The following is a 21,231-nucleotide window of genomic DNA, read 5'->3' on the forward strand; positions in this document are numbered from 1 at the left end:
ACCCCCTTAGGAAAGTGCTATCATCATGAAACCTTCAGATCACTTACAACTCAATAGATTCTACCTTCCTGTAACGTTTCAGCCTGATTGGACCTTGTTTTCACACAAATGAACCCAGAATGATGTGAAATTGTGCTTCGTGCAACATAATTCTGGGTGCCATTTAAAAACCATAAGTACTAATGACTCCATTCCTATTTGTGGTTGTAGGGGCTGTTGATTGGAGTACACTAAAACAAACCTAACCTCTCTAGGACATTCAGAAGCCAAGTTATAAGCCCACAAAGGTGTAACTGGACTACTTCTTTAAAGTGACACCAGGCCCGGTGACCTTTGGGACATGGTTTTACCCCATGTAGGAATGTGCGATCATCTTGAAACGTTCAGATCACTTACAACTCAATAGATTCTACCTTCTTGTAGCGTTTCAGCCTGATTGGACCTTGTTTTCACACAAATGGACCCAGAATGATGTGAAATTGTGCTTCGTGCAACAAAATTCTGGGTGCCATTTACAAACCATAAGTGCTAATGACTCCATTCCTTTTTGTGGTTGTAGGGGCTGTTGATTGGAGTACACTAAAACAAACCTGATCTCTCTAGGACATTCAGAAGCCAAGTTATAAGCCCATAATTGTGTAACTGGACTACTTCTTTAAATTGACACCAGATCCGGTGACCTTTGGGACATGGTGTGACCCCCTTAGGAAAATGCTATCATCATGAAACGTTCAGATCACTTTCAACTCAATAGATTCTACCTTCCTGTAACGTTTCAGCCTGATTGGACCTTGTTTTCACACAAATGGACCCAGAATGATGTGAAATTGTGCTTCGTGCAACATAATTCTGGGTGCCAATTACAAACCATAAGTGCTAATGACTCCATTCCTTTTTGTGGTTGTAGGGGCTGTTGATTGGAGTACACTAAAACAACCCTGACCTCTCTAGGACATTCAGAAGCCAAGTTATAAGCCCACAAATGTGTAACTGGACTACTTCTTTAAAGTGACACCAGATCCGGTGACCTTTGGGACATGGTTTGACCCCCTTAGGAAAGTGCGATCATCATGAAACGTTCAGATCACTTACAACTCAATAGATTCTACCTTCCTGTATTGTTTCAGCCTGATTGGACCTTGTTTTCACACAAATGAACCCAGAATGATGTGAAATTGTGCTTCGTGCAACATAATTCTGGGTGCCATTTAAAAACCATGAGTGCTAATGTCTACATTCCTGTTTGTGGTTGTAGGGGCTGTTGATTGGAGTACACTAAAGCAAACCTGATCGCTCTAGGACATTCAGAAGCCAAGTTATAAGCCCACAAATGTGTAACTGGACTACTTCTTTAAATTGACACCAGATCCAGTGACCTTTGGGACATTGTTTGACCCCCTTAGGAAAGTGCTATCATCATGAAACGTTCAAATCCCTTACAACTCAATAGATTCTACCTTCCTGTAACGTTTCAGCCTGATTGGACCTTGTTTTCACACAAATGAACCCAGAATGATGTGAAAGTGTGCTTCGTGCAACATAATTCTGGGTGCCATTTAAAAACCATAAGTGCTAATGACTCCATTCCTTTTTGTGGTTGTAGGGGCTGTTGATTGGAGTATACTAAAACAAACCTGATCTCTGTAGGACATTCAGAAGCCAAGTTATAAGCCCACAAATGTGTAACTGGACTACTTCTTTAGACACCAGATCCGGTGACCTTTGGGACATGGTTTGACCCCCTTAGGAAAGTACTATCATCATGAAACGTTCAGATCACTTACAACTCAAAAGATTCTACCTTCCTGTAACGTTTCAGCCTGATTGGACCTTGTTTTCACACAAATGAACCCAGAATGATGTGAAATTGTGCTTCGTGCAACATAATTCTGGGTGCCATTTAAAAACCATAAGTGCTAATGTCTCCATTCCTTTTTGTGGTTCTAGGGGCTGTTGATTGGAGAACACTAAAACAAACCTGATCGCTCTAGGACATTCAGAAGCCAAGTTATAAGCCCACAAATGTGTAACTGGACTACTTCTTTAAATTGACACCAGATCCGGTGACCTTTGAGACATTGTTTGACCCCCTTAGGAAAGTGCTATCATCATGAAACCTTCAGATCACTTACAACTCAATAGATTCTACCTTCATGTAACGTTTCAGCCTGATTGGACCTTGTTTTCACACAAATGGACCCAGAATGATGTGAAATTGTGCTTCGTGCAACATAATTCTGGGTGCCAATTACAAACCATAAGTGCTAATGACTCCATTCCTTTTTGTGGTTGTAGGGGCTGTTGATTGGAGTACACTAAAACAACCCTGACCTCTCTAGGACATTCAGAAGCCAAGTTATAAGCCCACAAATGTGTAACTGGACTACTTCTTTAAAGTGACACCAGATCCGGTGACCTTTGGGACATGGTTTGACCCCCTTAGGAAAGTGCGATCATCATGAAACGTTCAGATCACTTACAACTCAATAGATTCTACCTTCCTGTATTGTTTCAGCCTGATTGGACCTTGTTTTCACACAAATGAACCCAGAATGATGTGAAATTGTGCTTCGTGCAACATAATTCTGGGTGCCATTTAAAAACCATAAGTGCTAATGTCTACATTCCTGTTTGTGGTTGTAGGGGCTGTTGATTGGAGTACACTAAAGCAAACCTGATCGCTCTAGGACATTCAGAAGCCAAGTTATAAGCCCACAAATGTGTAACTGGACTACTTCTTTAAATTGACACCAGATCCGGTGACCTTTGGGACATTGTTTGACCCCCTTAGGAAAGTGCTATCATCATGAAACGTTCAAATCCCTTACAACTCAATAGATTCTACCTTCCTGTAACGTTTCAGCCTGATTGGACCTTGTTTTCACACAAATGAACCCAGAATGATGTGAAATTGTGCTTCGTGCAACATAATTCTGGGTGCCATTTAAAAACCATAAGTGCTAATGACTCCATTCCTTTTTGTGGTTGTAGGGGCTGTTGATTGGAGTATACTAAAACAAACCTGATCTCTGTAGGACATTCAGAAGCCAAGTTATAAGCCCACAAATGTGTAACTGGACTACTTCTTTAGACACCAGATCCGGTGACCTTTGGGACATGGTTTGACCCCCTTAGGAAAGTACTATCATCATGAAACGTTCAGATCACTTACAACTCAATAGATTCTACCTTCCTGTAACGTTTCAGCCTGATTGGACCTTGTTTTCACACAAATGAACCCAGAATGATGTGAAATTGTGCTTCGTGCAACATAATTCTGGGTGCCATTTAAAAACCATAAGTGCTAATGTCTCCATTCCTTTTTGTGGTTCTAGGGGCTGTTGATTGGAGAACACTAAAACAAACCTGATCGCTCTAGGACATTCAGAAGCCAAGTTATAAGCCCACAAATGTGTAACTGGACTACTTCTTTAAATTGACACCAGATCCGGTGACCTTTGAGACATTGTTTGACCCCCTTAGGAAAGTGCTATCATCATGAAACCTTCAGATCACTTACAACTCAATAGATTCTACCTTCATGTAACGTTTCAGCCTGATTGGACCTTGTTTTCACACAAATGAACCCAGAATGATGTGAAATTGTGCTTCGTGCAACATAATTCTGGGTGCCATTTACAAACCATAAATGCTAATGACTCAATTCCTTCTTGTGGTTGTAGGGGCTGTTGATTGGAGTACATTAAAACAAACCTGATCTCTCTAGGACATTCAGAAGCCAAGTTATAAGCCCACAAATGTGTAACTAGACTACTTCTTTAAATTGACACCAGATCCGGTGACCTTTGGGACATGGTTTGACCCCCTTAGGAAAGTGCTATCATCATGAAACGTTCAGATCACTTACAACTCAATAGATTCTACCTTCTTGTAACGTATCAGCCTGATTGGACCTTGTTTTCAAACAAATGGACCCAGAATGATGTGAAATTGTGCTTCGTGCAACATAATTCTGGGTGCCATTTAAAAACCATAAGTGCTAATGACTCCATTCATTTTTGTGGTTGTAGGGGCTGTTGATTGGAGTATACTAAAACAAACCTGATCTCTCTAGGACATTCAGAAGCCAAGTTATAAGCCCACAAAGGTGTAACTGGACTACTTCTTTAAAGTGACACTTGGCCCGGTGACCTTTGGGACATGGTTTGACCCCCTATAGGAATGAGCGATCATCTTGAAGCGTTCAGATCACTTACAACTCAATAGATTCTACCTTCTTGTAGCGTTTCAGCCGGATTGGACCTTGTTTTCACACAAATTGACCCAGAATGATGTGAAATTGTGCTTCGTGCAACATAATTCTGGGTGCCACTTACAAACCATAAGTGCTAATGACTCCATTCCTTTTTGTGGTTGTAGGGGCTGTTGATTGGAGTACATTAAAACAAACCTGATTTCTCTAGGACATTCATAAGCCAAGTTATAAGCCCACAAATGTGTAACTGGACTACTTCTTTAAATTGACACCAGATCCAGTGTCCTTTGGGACATGGTTTGACCCCCTTAGGAAAGTGCTATCATCATGAAACGTTCAGATCAGTTACAACTCAATAGATTCTACCTTCTTGTAACGTTTCAGCCTGATTGGACCTTGTTTTCACACAAATGAACCCAGAATGATGTGAAATTGTGCTTCGTGCAACATAATTCTGGGTGCCAATTACAAACCATAAGTGCTAATGACTCCATTCCTTTTTGTGGTTGTAGGGGCTGTTGATTGGAGTACACTAAAACAACCCTGACCTCTCTAGGACATTCAGAAGCCAAGTTATAAGCCCACAAATGTGTAACTGGACTACTTCTTTAAAGTGACACCAGATCCGGTGACCTTTGGGACATGGTTTGACCCCCTTAGGAAAGTGCGATCATCATGAAACGTTCAGATCACTTACAACTCAATAGATTCTACCTTCCTGTATTGTTTCAGCCTGATTGGACCTTGTTTTCACACAAATGAACCCAGAATGATGTGAAATTGTGCTTCGTGCAACATAATTCTGGGTGCCATTTAAAAACCATAAGTGCTAATGTCTACATTCCTGTTTGTGGTTGTTGGGGCTGTTGATTGGAGTACACTAAAGCAAACCTGATCGCTCTAGGACATTCAGAAGCCAAGTTATAAGCCCACAAATGTGTAACTGGACTACTTCTTTAAATTGACACCAGATCCGGTGACCTTTGGGACATTGTTTGACCCCCTTAGGAAAGTGCTATCATCATGAAACGTTCAAATCCCTTACAACTCAATAGATTCTACCTTCCTGTAACGTTTCAGCCTGATTGGACCTTGTTTTCACACAAATGAACCCAGAATGATGTGAAATTGTGCTTCGTGCAACATAATTCTGGGTGCCATTTAAAAACCATAAGTGCTAATGACTCCATTCCTTTTTGTGGTTGTAGGGGCTGTTGATTGGAGTATACTAAAACAAACCTGATCTCTGTAGGACATTCAGAAGCCAAGTTATAAGCCCACAAATGTGTAACTGGACTACTTCTTTAGACACCAGATCCGGTGACCTTTGGGACATGGTTTGACCCCCTTAGGAAAGTACTATCATCATGAAACGTTCAGATCACTTACAACTCAATAGATTCTACCTTCCTGTAACGTTTCAGCCTGATTGGACCTTGTTTTCACACAAATGAACCCAGAATGATGTGAAATTGTGCTTCGTGCAACATAATTCTGGGTGCCATTTAAAAACCATAAGTGCTAATGTCTCCATTCCTTTTTGTGGTTCTAGGGGCTGTTGATTGGAGAACACTAAAACAAACCTGATCGCTCTAGGACATTCAGAAGCCAAGTTATAAGCCCACAAATGTGTAACTGGACTACTTCTTTAAATTGACACCAGATCCGGTGACCTTTGAGACATTGTTTGACCCCCTTAGGAAAGTGCTATCATCATGAAACCTTCAGATCACTTACAACTCAATAGATTCTACCTTCATGTAACGTTTCAGCCTGATTGGACCTTGTTTTCACACAAATGAACCCAGAATGATGTGAAATTGTGCTTCGTGCAACATAATTCTGGGTGCCATTTACAAACCATAAATGCTAATGACTCAATTCCTTCTTGTGAATGTAGGGGCTGTTGATTGGAGTACATTAAAACAAACCTGATCTCTCTAGGACATTCAGAAGCCAAGTTATAAGCCCACAAATGTGTAACTAGACTACTTCTTTAAATTGACACCAGATCCGGTGACCTTTGGGACATGGTTTGACCCCCTTAGGAAAGTGCTATCATCATGAAACGTTCAGATCACTTACAACTCAATAGATTCTACCTTCTTGTAACGTATCAGCCTGATTGGACCTTGTTTTCAAACAAATGGACCCAGAATGATGTGAAATTGTGCTTCGTGCAACATAATTCTGGGTGCCATTTAAAAACCATAAGTGCTAATGACTCCATTCATTTTTGTGGTTGCAGGGGCTGTTGATTGGAGTATACTAAAACAAACCTGATCTCTCTAGGACATTCAGAAGCCAAGTTATAAGCCCACAAAGGTGTAACTGGACAACTTCTTTAAAGTGACACTTGGCCCGGTGACCTTTGGGACATGGTTTGACCCCCTATAGGAATGTGCGATCATCTTGAAGCGTTCAGATCACTTACAACTCAATAGATTCTACCTTCTTGTAGCGTTTCAGCCGGATTGGACCTTGTTTTCACACAAATTGACCCAGAATGATGTGAAATTGTGCTTCGTGCAACATAATTCTGGGTGCCACTTACAAACCATAAGTGCTAATGACTCCATTCCTTTTTGTGGTTGAAAGGTTCTTGATTGGAGTACATTAAAACAAACCTGATTTCTCTAGGACATTCATAAGCCAAGTTATAAGCCCACAAATGTGTAACTGGACTACTTCTTTAAATTGACACCAGATCCAGTGACCTTTGGGACATGGTTTGACCCCCTTAGGAAAGTGCTATCATCATGAAACGTTCAGATCAGTTACAACTCAATAGATTCTACCTTCTTGTAACGTTTCAGCCTGATTGGACCTTGTTTTCACACAAATGAACCCAGAATGATGTGAAATTGTGCTTCGTGCAACATAATTCTGGGTGCCATTTAAAAACCATAAGTGCTAATGACTCCATTCCTTTTTGTATTTGTAGGGACTGTTGATTGGAGTACACTAAAACAAACCTGACCTCTCTAGGACATTCAGAAGCCAAGTTGTAAGCCCACAAATGTGTAACTGGACTACTTCTTTAAAGTGACACCAGATCCGGTGACCTTTGGGACATGGTTTGACCCCCTTAGGAAAGTGCTATCATCATGAAACGTTCAGATCACTTACAACTCAATAGATTCTACCTTCCTGTAACGTTTCAGCCTGATTGGACCTTGTTTTCACACAAATGAACCCAGAATGATGTGAAATTGTGCTTCGTGCAACATAATTCTGGGTGCCATTTAAAAACCATAAGTGCTAATGACTCCATTCCTTTTTGTGGTTGTAGGGGCTGTGGATTGGAGTATACTAAAACAAACCTGATCTCTCTAGGACATTCAGAAGCCAAGTTATAAGCCCCCAAATGTGTAACTGGACTACTTCTTTAAATTGACACCAGATCCGGTGACCTTTGGGACATGGTTTGACCCCTTTAGGAAAGCGCTATCATCATGAAACGTTCAGATCACTTACAACTCAATAGATTCTACCTTCCTGTAACGTTTCAGCCTGATTGGACCTTGTTTTCACACAAATGAACCCAGAATGATGTGAAATTGTGCTTCGTGCAACATAATTCTGGGTGCCATTTAAAAACCATAAGTGCTAATGACTCCATTCCTTTTTGTGGTTGTAGGGGCTGTGGATTGGAGTATACTAAAACAAACCTGATCTCTCTAGGACATTCAGAAGCCAAGTTATAAGCCCCCAAATGTGTAACTGGACTACTTCTTTAAATTGACACCAGATCCGGTGACCTTTGGGACATGGTTTGACCCCTTTAGGAAAGCGCTATCATCATGAAACGTTCAGATCACTTACAACTCAATAGATTCTACCTTCCTGTATTGTTTCAGCCTGATTGGACCTTGTTTTCACACAAATGAACCCAGAATGATGTGAAATTGTGCTTCGTGCAACATAATTCTGGGTGCCATTTAAAAACCATAAGTCTAATGACTCCATTCCTTTTTGTGGTTGTAGGGGCTGTTGATTGGAGTATACTAAAACAAACCTGATCTCTCTAGGACATTTAGAAGCCAAGTTATAAGCCCACAAATTTGTAACTGGACTACTTCTTTAGACACCAGATCCGGTGACCTTTGGGACATGGTTTGACCCCCTTAGGGAAGTGCTATCATCATGAAACGTTCAGATCACTTACAACTTAATAGATTCTACCTTCCTGTAATGTTTCAGCCTGATTGGACATTGTTTTCACACAAATGGACCCAGAATGATGTGAAATTGTGCTTCGTGCAACATAATTCTGGGTGCCATTTACAAACCATAAGTGCTAATGACTCCATTCCTTTTTGTGGTTGTAGGGGCTGTTGATTGGAGTACACTAAAACAAACCTGACCTCTCTAGGACATTCAGAAGCCAAGTTATAAGCCCACAAATGTGTAACTGGACTACTTCTTTAAAGTGACACCAGATCCGGTGACATTTGGGACATGGTTTGACCCCCTTAGGAAAGTGCTATCATCATGAAACGTTCAGATCACTTACAACTCAATAGATTATACCTTCCTGTAACGTTTCAGCCTGATTGGACCTTGTTTTCACACAAATGAACCCAGAATGATGTGAAATTGTGCTTCGTGCAACATAATTCTGGGTGCCATTTAAAAACCATAAGTGCTAATGACTCCATTCATTTTTGTGGTTGTAGGGACTGTTGATTGGAGTATACTAAAACAAACCTGATCTCTCTAGGACATTCAGAAGCCAAGTTATAAGCCCACAAATGTGTAACTGCACTACTTCTTTAGACACCAGATCCGGTGACCTTTGGGACATGGTTTGACCCCCTTAGGGAAGTGCTATCATCATGAAACGTTCAGATCACTTACAACTTAATAGATTCTACCTTCATGTAATGTTTCAGCCTGATTGGACCTTGTTTTCACACAAATGGACCCAGAATGATGTGAAATTGTGCTTTGTGCAACATAATTCTGGGTGCCATTTACAAACCATAAGTGCTAATGACTCCATTCCTTTTTGTGGTTGTAGGGGCTGTTGATTGGAGTACACTAAAACAAACCTGATCGCTCTAGGACATTAAGAAGCCAAGTTATAAGCCCACAAATGTGTAACTGGACTACTTTAAATTGACACCAGATCCAGTGACCTTTGGGACATGGTTTGTCCCCCTTAGGAAAGTGCTATCATCATGAAACGTTCAGATCACTTACAACTCAATAGATTCTACCTTCCTGTAACATTTCAGCCTGATTGGACCTTGTTTTCATACAAATGAACCCAGAATGATGTGAAATTGTGCTTCGTGCAACGTAATTCTGGGTGCCATTTACAAACCATAAGTGCTAATGACTCCATTCCTTTTTGTGGTTGTAGGGGCTTTTGATTGGAGTACACTAAAACAAACCTAACCTCTCTAGGACATTCAGAAGCCAAGTTATAAGCCCACAAAGGTGTAACTGGACTACTTCTTTAAAGTGACACCAGGCCCGGTGACATTTGGGACATGGTTTGACCCCCTATAGGAATGTGCGATCATCTTGAAATGTTCAGATCACTTACAACTCAATAGATTCTACCTTCCTGTATTGTTTCAGCCTGATTGGACCTTGTTTTTACACAAATGAACCCAGAATGATGTGAAATTGTGCTTCGTGCAACATAATTCTGGGTGCCATTTAAAAACCATAAGTGCTAATGTCTCAATTCCTTTTTGTGGTTGTAGGGGCTGTTGATTGGAGTACACTAAAACAAACCTGATCACTCTAGGACATTAAGAAGCCAAGGTTTAAGCCCACAAATGTGTAACTGGACTACTACTTTAAATTGACACCAGATCCGGTGACCTTTGGGACATGGTTTGACCCCCTTAGGAAAGTGCTATCATCATGAAACGTTCAGATCACTTACAACGCAATAGATTCTACCTTCCTGTAACGTTTCAGCCTGATTGGACCTTGTTTTCACACAAATGAACCCAGAATGATGTGAAATTGTGCTTCGTGCAACATAATTCTGGGTGCCATTTAAAAACCATAAGTCTAATGACTCCATTCCTTTTTGTGGTTGTAGGGGCTGTTGATTGGAGTATACTAAAACAAACCTGATCTCTCTAGGACATTCAGAAGCCAAGTTATAAGCCCACACATTTGTAACTGGACTACTTCTTTAGACACCAGATCCGGTGACCTTTGGGACATGGTTTGACCCCCTTAGGGAAAAGCTATCATCATTAAACGTTCAGATCACTTACAACTTAATAGATTCTACCTTCCTGTAATGTTTCAGCCTGATTGGACCTTGTTTTCACACAAATGGACCCAGAATGATGTGAAATTGTGCTTTGTGCAACATAATTCTGGGTGCCATTTACAAACCATAAGCGCTAATGACTCCATTCCTTTTTGTGGTTGTAGGGGCTGTTGATTGGAGTACACTAAAACAAACCTGACCTCTCTAGGACATTCAGAAGCCAAGTTATAAGACCACAAATGTGTAACTGGACTACTTCTTTAAAGTGACACCAGATCCGGTGACCTTTGGGACATGGTTTGACCCCCTTAGGAAAGTGCTATCATCATGAAACGTTCAGATCACTTACAACTCAATAGATTCTACCTTCCTGTAACGTTTCAGCCTGGTTGGACCTTGTTTTCACACAAATGAACCCAGAATGATGTGAAATTTTGCTTCGTGCAACATAATTCTGGGTGCCATTTACAAACCACAAGTGCTAATGACTCCATTCCTTTTTGTGGTTGTAGGGGCTGTTGATTGGAGTACATTAAAACAAACCTGACCTCTCTAGGACATTCAAAAGCCAAGTTATAAGCCCACAAATGTGTAACTGGACTACTACTTTAAATTGACACCAGATCCGGTGACATTTGGGACATGGTTTGACCCCCTTAGGAAAGTGCTATCATCATGAAATGTTCAGATCACTTACAACTCAATAGATTCTACCTTCCTGTAACGTTTCAGCCTGATTGGACCTTGTTTTAACACAAATGAACCCAGAATGATGTGAAATTGTGCTTCGTGCAACATAATTCTGGGTGCCATTTAAAAACCATAAGTGCTAATGACTCCATTCCTTTTTGTGGTTGTAGGGGCTGTTGATTGGAGTATACTAAAACAAACCTGATCTCTCTAGGACATTCAGAAGCCAAGTTATAAGCCCACAAATTTGTAACTGGACTACTTCTTTAGACACCAGATCCGGTGACCTTTGGGACATGGTTTGACCCCCTTAGGGAAAAGCTATCATCATTAAACGTTCAGATCACTTACAACTTAATAGATTCTACCTTCCTGTAACGTTTCAGCCTGATTGGACCTTGTTTTCACACAAATGAACCCAGAATGATGTGAAATTGTGCTTCGTGCAACATAATTCTGGGTGCCATTTAAAAACCATGAGTGCTAATGTCTACATTCCTGTTTGTGGTTGTAGGGGCTGTTGATTGGAGTACACTAAAGCAAACCTGATCGCTCTAGGACATTCAGAAGCCAAGTTATAAGCCCACAAATGTGTAACTGGACTACTTCTTTAAATTGACACCAGATCCGGTGACCTTTGGGACATTGTTTGACCCCCTTAGGAAAGTGCTATCATCATGAAACGTTCAAATCCCTTACAACTCAATAGATTCTACCTTCCTGTAACGTTTCAGCCTGATTGGACCTTCTTTTCACACAAATGAACCCAGAATGATGTGAAATTGTGCTTCGTGCAACATAATTCTGGGTGCCATTTAAAAACCATAAGTGCTAATGACTCCATTCCTTTTTGTGGTTGTAGGGGCTGTTGATTGGAGTATACTAAAACAAACCTGATCTCTCTAGGACATTCAGAAGCCAAGTTATAAGCCCACAAATTTGTAACTGGACTACTTCTTTAGACACCAGATCCGGTGACCTTTGGGACATGGTTTGACCCCCTTAGGGAAAAGCTATCACCATTAAACGTTCAGATCACTTACAACTTAATAGATTCTACCTTCCTGTAATGTTTCAGCCTGATTGGACCTTGTTTTCACACAAATGGACCCAGAATGATGTGAAATTGTGCTTCGTGCAACATAATTCTGGGTGCCATTTACAAACCATAAGCGCTAATGACTCCATTCCTTTTTGTGGTTGTAGGGGCTGTTGATTGGAGTACACTAAAACAAACCTGACCTCTCTAGGACATTCAGAAGCCAAGTTATAAGACCACAAATGTGTAACTGGACTACTTCTTTAAAGTGACACCAGATCCGGTGACCTTTGGGACATGGTTTGACCCCCTTAGGAAAGTGCTATCATCATGAAACGTTCAGATCACTTACAACTCAATAGATTCTACCTTCCTGTAACGTTTCAGCCTGGTTGGACCTTGTTTTCACACAAATGAACCCAGAATGATGTGAAATTTTGCTTCGTGCAACATAATTCTGGGTGCCATTTACAAACCACAAGTGCTAATGACTCCATTCCTTTTTGTGGTTGTAGGGGCTGTTGATTGGAGTACATTAAAACAAACCTGACCTCTCTAGGACATTCAAAAGCCAAGTTATAAGCCCACAAATGTGTAACTGGACTACTACTTTAAATTGACACCAGATCCGGTGACATTTGGGACATGGTTTGACCCCCTTAGGAAAGTGCTATCATCATGAAATGTTCAGATCACTTACAACTCAATAGATTCTACCTTCCTGTAACGTTTCAGCCTGATTGGACCTTGTTTTAACACAAATGAACCCAGAATGATGTGAAATTGTGCTTCGTGCAACATAATTCTGGGTGCCATTTAAAAACCATAAGTGCTAATGACTCCATTCCTTTTTGTGGTTGTAGGGGCTGTTGATTGGAGTATACTAAAACAAACCTGATCTCTCTAGGACATTCAGAAGCCAAGTTATAAGCCCACAAATTTGTAACTGGACTACTTCTTTAGACACCAGATCCGGTGACCTTTGGGACATGGTTTGACCCCCTTAGGGAAAAGCTATCATCATTAAACGTTCAGATCACTTACAACTTAATAGATTCTACCTTCCTGTAACGTTTCAGCCTGATTGGACCTTGTTTTCACACAAATGGACCCAGAATGATGTGAAATTGTGCTTCGTGCAACATAATTCTGGGTGCCAATTACAAACCATAAGTGCTAATGACTCCATTCCTTTTTGTGGTTGTAGGGGCTGTTGATTGGAGTACACTAAAACAACCCTGACCTCTCTAGGACATTCAGAAGCCAAGTTATAAGCCCACAAATGTGTAACTGGACTACTTCTTTAAAGTGACACCAGATCCGGTGACCTTTGGGACATGGTTTGACCCCCTTAGGAAAGTGCGATCATCATGAAACGTTCAGATCACTTACAACTCAATAGATTCTACCTTCCTGTATTGTTTCAGCCTGATTGGACCTTGTTTTCACACAAATGAACCCAGAATGATGTGAAATTGTGCTTCGTGCAACATAATTCTGGGTGCCATTTAAAAACCATGAGTGCTAATGTCTACATTCCTGTTTGTGGTTGTAGGGGCTGTTGATTGGAGTACACTAAAGCAAACCTGATCGCTCTAGGACATTCAGAAGCCAAGTTATAAGCCCACAAATGTGTAACTGGACTACTTCTTTAAATTGACACCAGATCCGGTGACCTTTGGGACATTGTTTGACCCCCTTAGGAAAGTGCTATCATCATGAAACGTTCAAATCCCTTACAACTCAATAGATTCTACCTTCCTGTAACGTTTCAGCCTGATTGGACCTTGTTTTCACACAAATGAACCCAGAATGATGTGAAATTGTGCTTCGTGCAACATAATTCTGGGTGCCATTTAAAAACCATAAGTGCTAATGACTCCATTCCTTTTTGTGGTTGTAGGGGCTGTTGATTGGAGTATACTAAAACAAACCTGATCTCTGTAGGACATTCAGAAGCCAAGTTATAAGCCCACAAATGTGTAACTGGACTACTTCTTTAGACACCAGATCCGGGTACCTTTGGGACATGGTTTGACCCCCTTAGGAAAGTACTATCATCATGAAACGTTCAGATCACTTACAACTCAATAGATTCTACCTTCCTGTAACGTTTCAGCCTGATTGGACCTTGTTTTCACACAAATGAACCCAGAATGATGTGAAATTGTGCTTCGTGCAACATAATTCTGGGTGCCATTTAAAAACCATAAGTGCTAATGTCTCCATTCCTTTTTGTGGTTCTAGGGGCTGTTGATTGGAGAACACTAAAACAAACCTGATCGCTCTAGGACATTCAGAAGCCAAGTTATAAGCCCACAAATGTGTAACTGGACTACTTCTTTAAATTGACACCAGATCCGGTGACCTTTGAGACATTGTTTGACCCCCTTAGGAAAGTGCTATCATCATGAAACCTTCAGATCACTTACAACTCAATAGATTCTACCTTCATGTAACGTTTCAGCCTGATTGGACCTTGTTTTCACACAAATGGACCCAGAATGATGTGAAATTGTGCTTCGTGCAACATAATTCTGGGTGCCAATTACAAACCATAAGTGCTAATGACTCCATTCCTTTTTGTGGTTGTAGGGGCTGTTGATTGGAGTACACTAAAACAACCCTGACCTCTCTAGGACATTCAGAAGCCAAGTTATAAGCCCACAAATGTGTAACTGGACTACTTCTTTAAAGTGACACCAGATCCGGTGACCTTTGGGACATGGTTTGACCCCCTTAGGAAAGTGCGATCATCATGAAACGTTCAGATCACTTACAACTCAATAGATTCTACCTTCCTGTATTGTTTCAGCCTGATTGGACCTTGTTTTCACACAAATGAACCCAGAATGATGTGAAATTGTGCTTCGTGCAACATAATTCTGGGTGCCATTTAAAAACCATAAGTGCTAATGTCTACATTCCTGTTTGTGGTTGTAGGGGCTGTTGATTGGAGTACACTAAAGCAAACCTGATCGCTCTAGGACATTCAGAAGCCAAGTTATAAGCCCACAAATGTGTAACTGGACTACTTCTTTAAATTGACACCAGATCCGGTGACCTTTGGGACATTGTTTGACCCCCTTAGGAAAGGGCTATCATCATGAAACGTTCAAATCCCTTACAACTCAATAGATTCTACCTTCCTGTAACGTTTCAGCCTGATTGGACCTTGTTTTCACACAAATGAACCCAGAATGATGTGAAATTGTGCTTCGTGCAACATAATTCTGGGTGCCATTTAAAAACCATATGTGCTAATGACTCCATTCCTTTTTGTGGTTGTAGGGGCTGTTGATTGGAGTATACTAAAACAAACCTGATCTCTGTAGGACATTCAGAAGCCAAGTTATAAACCCACAAATGTGTAACTGGACTACTTCTTTAGACACCAGATCCGGTGACCTTTGGGACATGGTTTGACCCCCTTAGGAAAGTACTATCATCATGAAACGTTCAGATCACTTACAACTCAATAGATTCTACCTTCCTGTAACGTTTCAGCCTGATTGGACCTTGTTTTCACACAAATGAACCCAGAATGATGTGAAATTGTGCTTCGTGCAACATAATTCTGGGTGCCATTTAAAAACCATAAGTGCTAATGTCTCCATTCCTTTTTGTGGTTCTAGGGGCTGTTGATTGGAGAACACTAAAACAAACCTGATCGCTCTAGGACATTCAGAAGCCAAGTTATAAGCCCACAAATGTGTAACTGGACTACTTCTTTAAATTGACACCAGATCCGGTGACCTTTGAGACATTGTTTGACCCCCTTAGGAAAGTGCTATCATCATGAAACCTTCAGATCACTTACAACTCAATAGATTCTACCTTCATGTAACGTTTCAGCCTGATTGGACCTTGTTTACACACAAATGAACCCAGAATGATGTGAAATTGTGCTTCGTGCAACATAATTCTGGGTGCCATTTAAAAACCATAAGTGCTAATGACTCCATTCCTTTTTGTGGTTGTAGGGGCTGTTGATTGGAGTATACTAAAACAAACCTGATCTCTGTAGGACATTCAGAAGCCAAGTTATAAGCCCACAAATGTGTAACTGGACTACTTCTTTAGACACCAGATCCGGTGACCTTTGGGACATGGTTTGACCCCCTTAGGAAAGTACTATCATCATGAAACGTTCAGATCACTTACAACTCAATAGATTCTACCTTCCTGTAACGTTTCAGCCTGATTGGACCTTGTTTTCACACAAATGAACCCAGAATGATGTGAAATTGTGCTTCGTGCAACATAATTCTGGGTGCCATTTAAAAACCATAAGTGCTAATGTCTCCATTCCTTTTTGTGGTTCTAGGGGCTGTTGATTGGAGAACACTAAAACAAACCTGATCGCTCTAGGACATTCAGAAGCCAAGTTATAAGCCCACAAATGTGTAACTGGACTACTTCTTTAAATTGACACCAGATCCGGTGACCTTTGAGACATTGTTTGACCCCCTTAGGAAAGTGCTATCATCATGAAACCTTCAGATCACTTACAACTCAATAGATTCTACCTTCATGTAACGTTTCAGCCTGATTGGACCTTGTTTTCACACAAATGAACCCAGAATGATGTGAAATTGTGCTTCGTGCAACATAATTCTGGGTGCCATTTACAAACCATAAATGCTAATGACTCAATTCCTTCTTGTGGTTGTAGGGGCTGTTGATTGGAGTACATTAAAACAAACCTGATCTCTCTAGGACATTCAGAAGCCAAGTTATAAGCCCACAAATGTGTAACTAGACTACTTCTTTAAATTGACACCAGATCCGGTGACCTTTGGGACATGGTTTGACCCCCTTAGGAAAGTGCTATCATCATGAAACGTTCAGATCACTTACAACTCAATAGATTCTACCTTCTTGTAACGTATCAGCCTGATTGGACCTTGTTTTCAAACAAATGGACCCAGAATGATGTGAAATTGTGCTTCGTGCAACATAATTCTGGGTGCCATTTAAAAACCATAAGTGCTAATGACTCCATTCATTTTTGTGGTTGTAGGGGCTGTTGATTGGAGTATACTAAAACAAACCTGATCTCTCTAGGACATTCAGAAGCCAAGTTATAAGCCCACAAAGGTGTAACTGGACTACTTCTTTAAAGTGACACTTGGCCCGGTGACCTTTGGGACATGGTTTGACCCCCTATAGGAATGAGCGATCATCTTGAAGCGTTCAGATCACTTACAACTCAATAGATTCTACCTTCTTGTAGCGTTTCAGCCGGATTGGACCTTGTTTTCACACAAATTGACCCAGAATGATGTGAAATTGTGCTTCGTGCAACATAATTCTGGGTGCCACTTACAAACCATAAGTGCTAATGACTCCATTCCTTTTTGTGGTTGTAGGGGCTGTTGATTGGAGTACATTAAAACAAACCTGATTTCTCTAGGACATTCATAAGCCAAGTTATAAGCCCACAAATGTGTAACTGGACTACTTCTTTAAATTGACACCAGATCCAGTGACCTTTGGGACATGGTTTGACCCCCTTAGGAAAGTGCTATCATCATGAAACGTTCAGATCAGTTACAACTCAATAGATTCTACCTTCTTGTAACGTTTCAGCCTGATTGGACCTTGTTTTCACACAAATGAACCCAGAATGATGTGAAATTGTGCTTCGTGCAACATAATTCTGGGTGCCAATTACAAACCATAAGTGCTAATGACTCCATTCCTTTTTGTGGTTGTAGGGGCTGTTGATTGGAGTACACTAAAACAACCCTGACCTCTCTAGGACATTCAGAAGCCAAGTTATAAGCCCACAAATGTGTAACTGGACTACTTCTTTAAAGTGACACCAGATCCGGTGACCTTTGGGACATGGTTTGACCCCCTTAGGAAAGTGCGATCATCATGAAACGTTCAGATCACTTACAACTCAATAGATTCTACCTTCCTGTATTGTTTCAGCCTGATTGGACCTTGTTTTCACACAAATGAACCCAGAATGATGTGAAATTGTGCTTCGTGCAACATAATTCTGGGTGCCATTTAAAAACCATAAGTGCTAATGTCTACATTCCTGTTTGTGGTTGTTGGGGCTGTTGATTGGAGTACACTAAAGCAAACCTGATCGCTCTAGGACATTCAGAAGCCAAGTTATAAGCCCACAAATGTGTAACTGGACTACTTCTTTAAATTGACACCAGATCCGGTGACCTTTGGGACATTGTTTGACCCCCTTAGGAAAGTGCTATCATCATGAAACGTTCAAATCCCTTACAACTCAATAGATTCTACCTTCCTGTAACGTTTCAGCCTGATTGGACCTTGTTTTCACACAAATGAACCCAGAATGATGTGAAATTGTGCTTCGTGCAACATAATTCTGGGTGCCATTTAAAAACCATAAGTGCTAATGACTCCATTCCTTTTTGTGGTTGTAGGGGCTGTTGATTGGAGTATACTAAAACAAACCTGATCTCTGTAGGACATTCAGAAGCCAAGTTATAAGCCCACAAATGTGTAACTGGACTACTTCTTTAGACACCAGATCCGGTGACCTTTGGGACATGGTTTGACCCCCTTAGGAAAGTACTATCATCATGAAACGTTCAGATCACTTACAACTCAATAGATTCTACCTTCCTGTAACGTTTCAGCCTGATTGGACCTTGTTTTCACACAAATGAACCCAGAATGATGTGAAATTGTGCTTCGTGCAACATAATTCTGGGTGCCATTTAAAAACCATAAGTGCTAATGTCTCCATTCCTTTTTGTGGTTCTAGGGGCTGTTGATTGGAGAACACTAAAACAAACCTGATCGCTCTAGGACATTCAGAAGCCAAGTTATAAGCCCACAAATGTGTAACTGGACTACTTCTTTAAATTGACACCAGATCCGGTGACCTTTGAGACATTGTTTGATCCCCTTAGGAAAGTGCTATCATCATGAAACCTTCAGATCACTTACAACTCAATAGATTCTACCTTCATGTAACGTTTCAGCCTGATTGGACCTTGTTTTCACACAAATGAACCCAGAATGATGTGAAATTGTGCTTCGTGCAACATAATTCTGGGTGCCATTTACAAACCATAAATGCTAATGACTCAATTCCTTCTTGTGAATGTAGGGGCTGTTGATTGGAGTACATTAAAACAAACCTGATCTCTCTAGGACATTCAGAAGCCAAGTTATAAGCCCACAAATGTGTAACTAGACTACTTCTTTAAATTGACACCAGATCCGGTGACCTTTGGGACATGGTTTGACCCCCTTAGGAAAGTGCTATCATCATGAAACGTTCAGATCACTTACAACTCAATAGATTCTACCTTCTTGTAACGTATCAGCCTGATTGGACCTTGTTTTCAAACAAATGGACCCAGAATGATGTGAAATTGTGCTTCGTGCAACATAATTCTGGGTGCCATTTAAAAACCATAAGTGCTAATGACTCCATTCATTTTTGTGGTTGCAGGGGCTGTTGATTGGAGTATACTAAAACAAACCTGATCTCTCTAGGACATTCAGAAGCCAAGTTATAAGCCCACAAAGGTGTAACTGGACAACTTCTTTAAAGTGACACTTGGCCCGGTGACCTTTGGGACATGGTTTGACCCCCTATAGGAATGTGCGATCATCTTGAAGCGTTCAGATCACTTACAACTCAATAGATTCTACCTTCTTGTAGCGTTTCAGCCGGATTGGACCTTGTTTTCACACAAATTGACCCAGAATGATGTGAAATTGTGCTTCGTGCAACATAATTCTGGGTGCCACTTACAAACCATAAGTGCTAATGACTCCATTCCTTTTTGTGGTTGAAGGGTTCTTGATTGGAGTACATTAAAACAAACCTGATTTCTCTAGGACATTCATAAGCCAAGTTATAAGCCCACAAATGTGTAACTGGACTACTTCTTTAAATTGACACCAGATCCAGTGACCTTTGGGACATGGTTTGACCCCCTTAGGAAAGTGCTATCATCATGAAACGTTCAGATCAGTTACAACTCAATAGATTCTACCTTCTTGTAACGTTTCAGCCTGATTGGACCTTGTTTTCACACAAATGAACCCAGAATGATGTGAAATTGTGCTTCGTGCAACATAATTCTGGGTGCCATTTAAAAACCATAAGTGCTAATGACTCCATTCCTTTTTGTATTTGTAGGGACTGTTGATTGGAGTACACTAAAACAAACCTGACCTCTCTAGCACATTCAGAAGCCAAGTTGTAAGCCCACAAATGTGTAACTGGACTACTTCTTTAAAGTGACACCAGATCCGGTGACCTTTGGGACATGGTTTGACCCCCTTAGGAAAGTGCTATCATCATGAAACGTTCAGATCACTTACAACTCAATAGATTCTACCTTCCTGTAACGTTTCAGCCTGATTGGACCTTGTTTTCACACAAATGAACCCAGAATGATGTGAAATTGTGCTTCGTGCAACATAATTCTGGGTGCCATTTAAAAACCATAAGTGCTAATGACTCCATTCCTTTTTGTGGTTGTAGGGGCTGTGGATTGGAGTATACTAAAACAAACCTGATCTCTCTAGGACATTCAGAAGCCAAGTTATAAGCCCCCAAATGTGTAACTGGACTACTTCTTTAAATTGACACCAGATCCGGTGACCTTTGGGACATGGTTTGACCCCTTTAAGAAAGCGCTATCATCATGAAACGTTCAGATCACTTACAACTCAATAGATTCTACCTTCCTGTATTGTTTCAGCCTGATTGGACCTTGTTTTCACACAAATGGACCCAGAATGATGTGAAATTGTGCTTCGTGCAACATAATTCTGGGTGCCATTTACAAACCATAAGTGCTAATGACTCCATTCCTTTTTGTGGTTGTAGGGGCTGTTGATTGGAGTACACTAAAACAAACCTGACCTCTCTAGGACATTCAGAAGCCAAGTTATAGCCCACAAATGTGTAACTGGACTACTTCTTTAAAGTGACACCAGATCCGGTGACATTTGGGACATGGTTTGACCCCCTTAGGAAAGTGCTATCATCATGAAACGTTCAGATCACTTACAACTCAATAG

The sequence above is a fragment of the Nothobranchius furzeri genome, chromosome 6 (assembly GCF_043380555.1).
Source record: "Nothobranchius furzeri strain GRZ-AD chromosome 6, NfurGRZ-RIMD1, whole genome shotgun sequence".
In the NCBI taxonomy this organism is placed as follows: domain Eukaryota; kingdom Metazoa; phylum Chordata; class Actinopteri; order Cyprinodontiformes; family Nothobranchiidae; genus Nothobranchius; species Nothobranchius furzeri.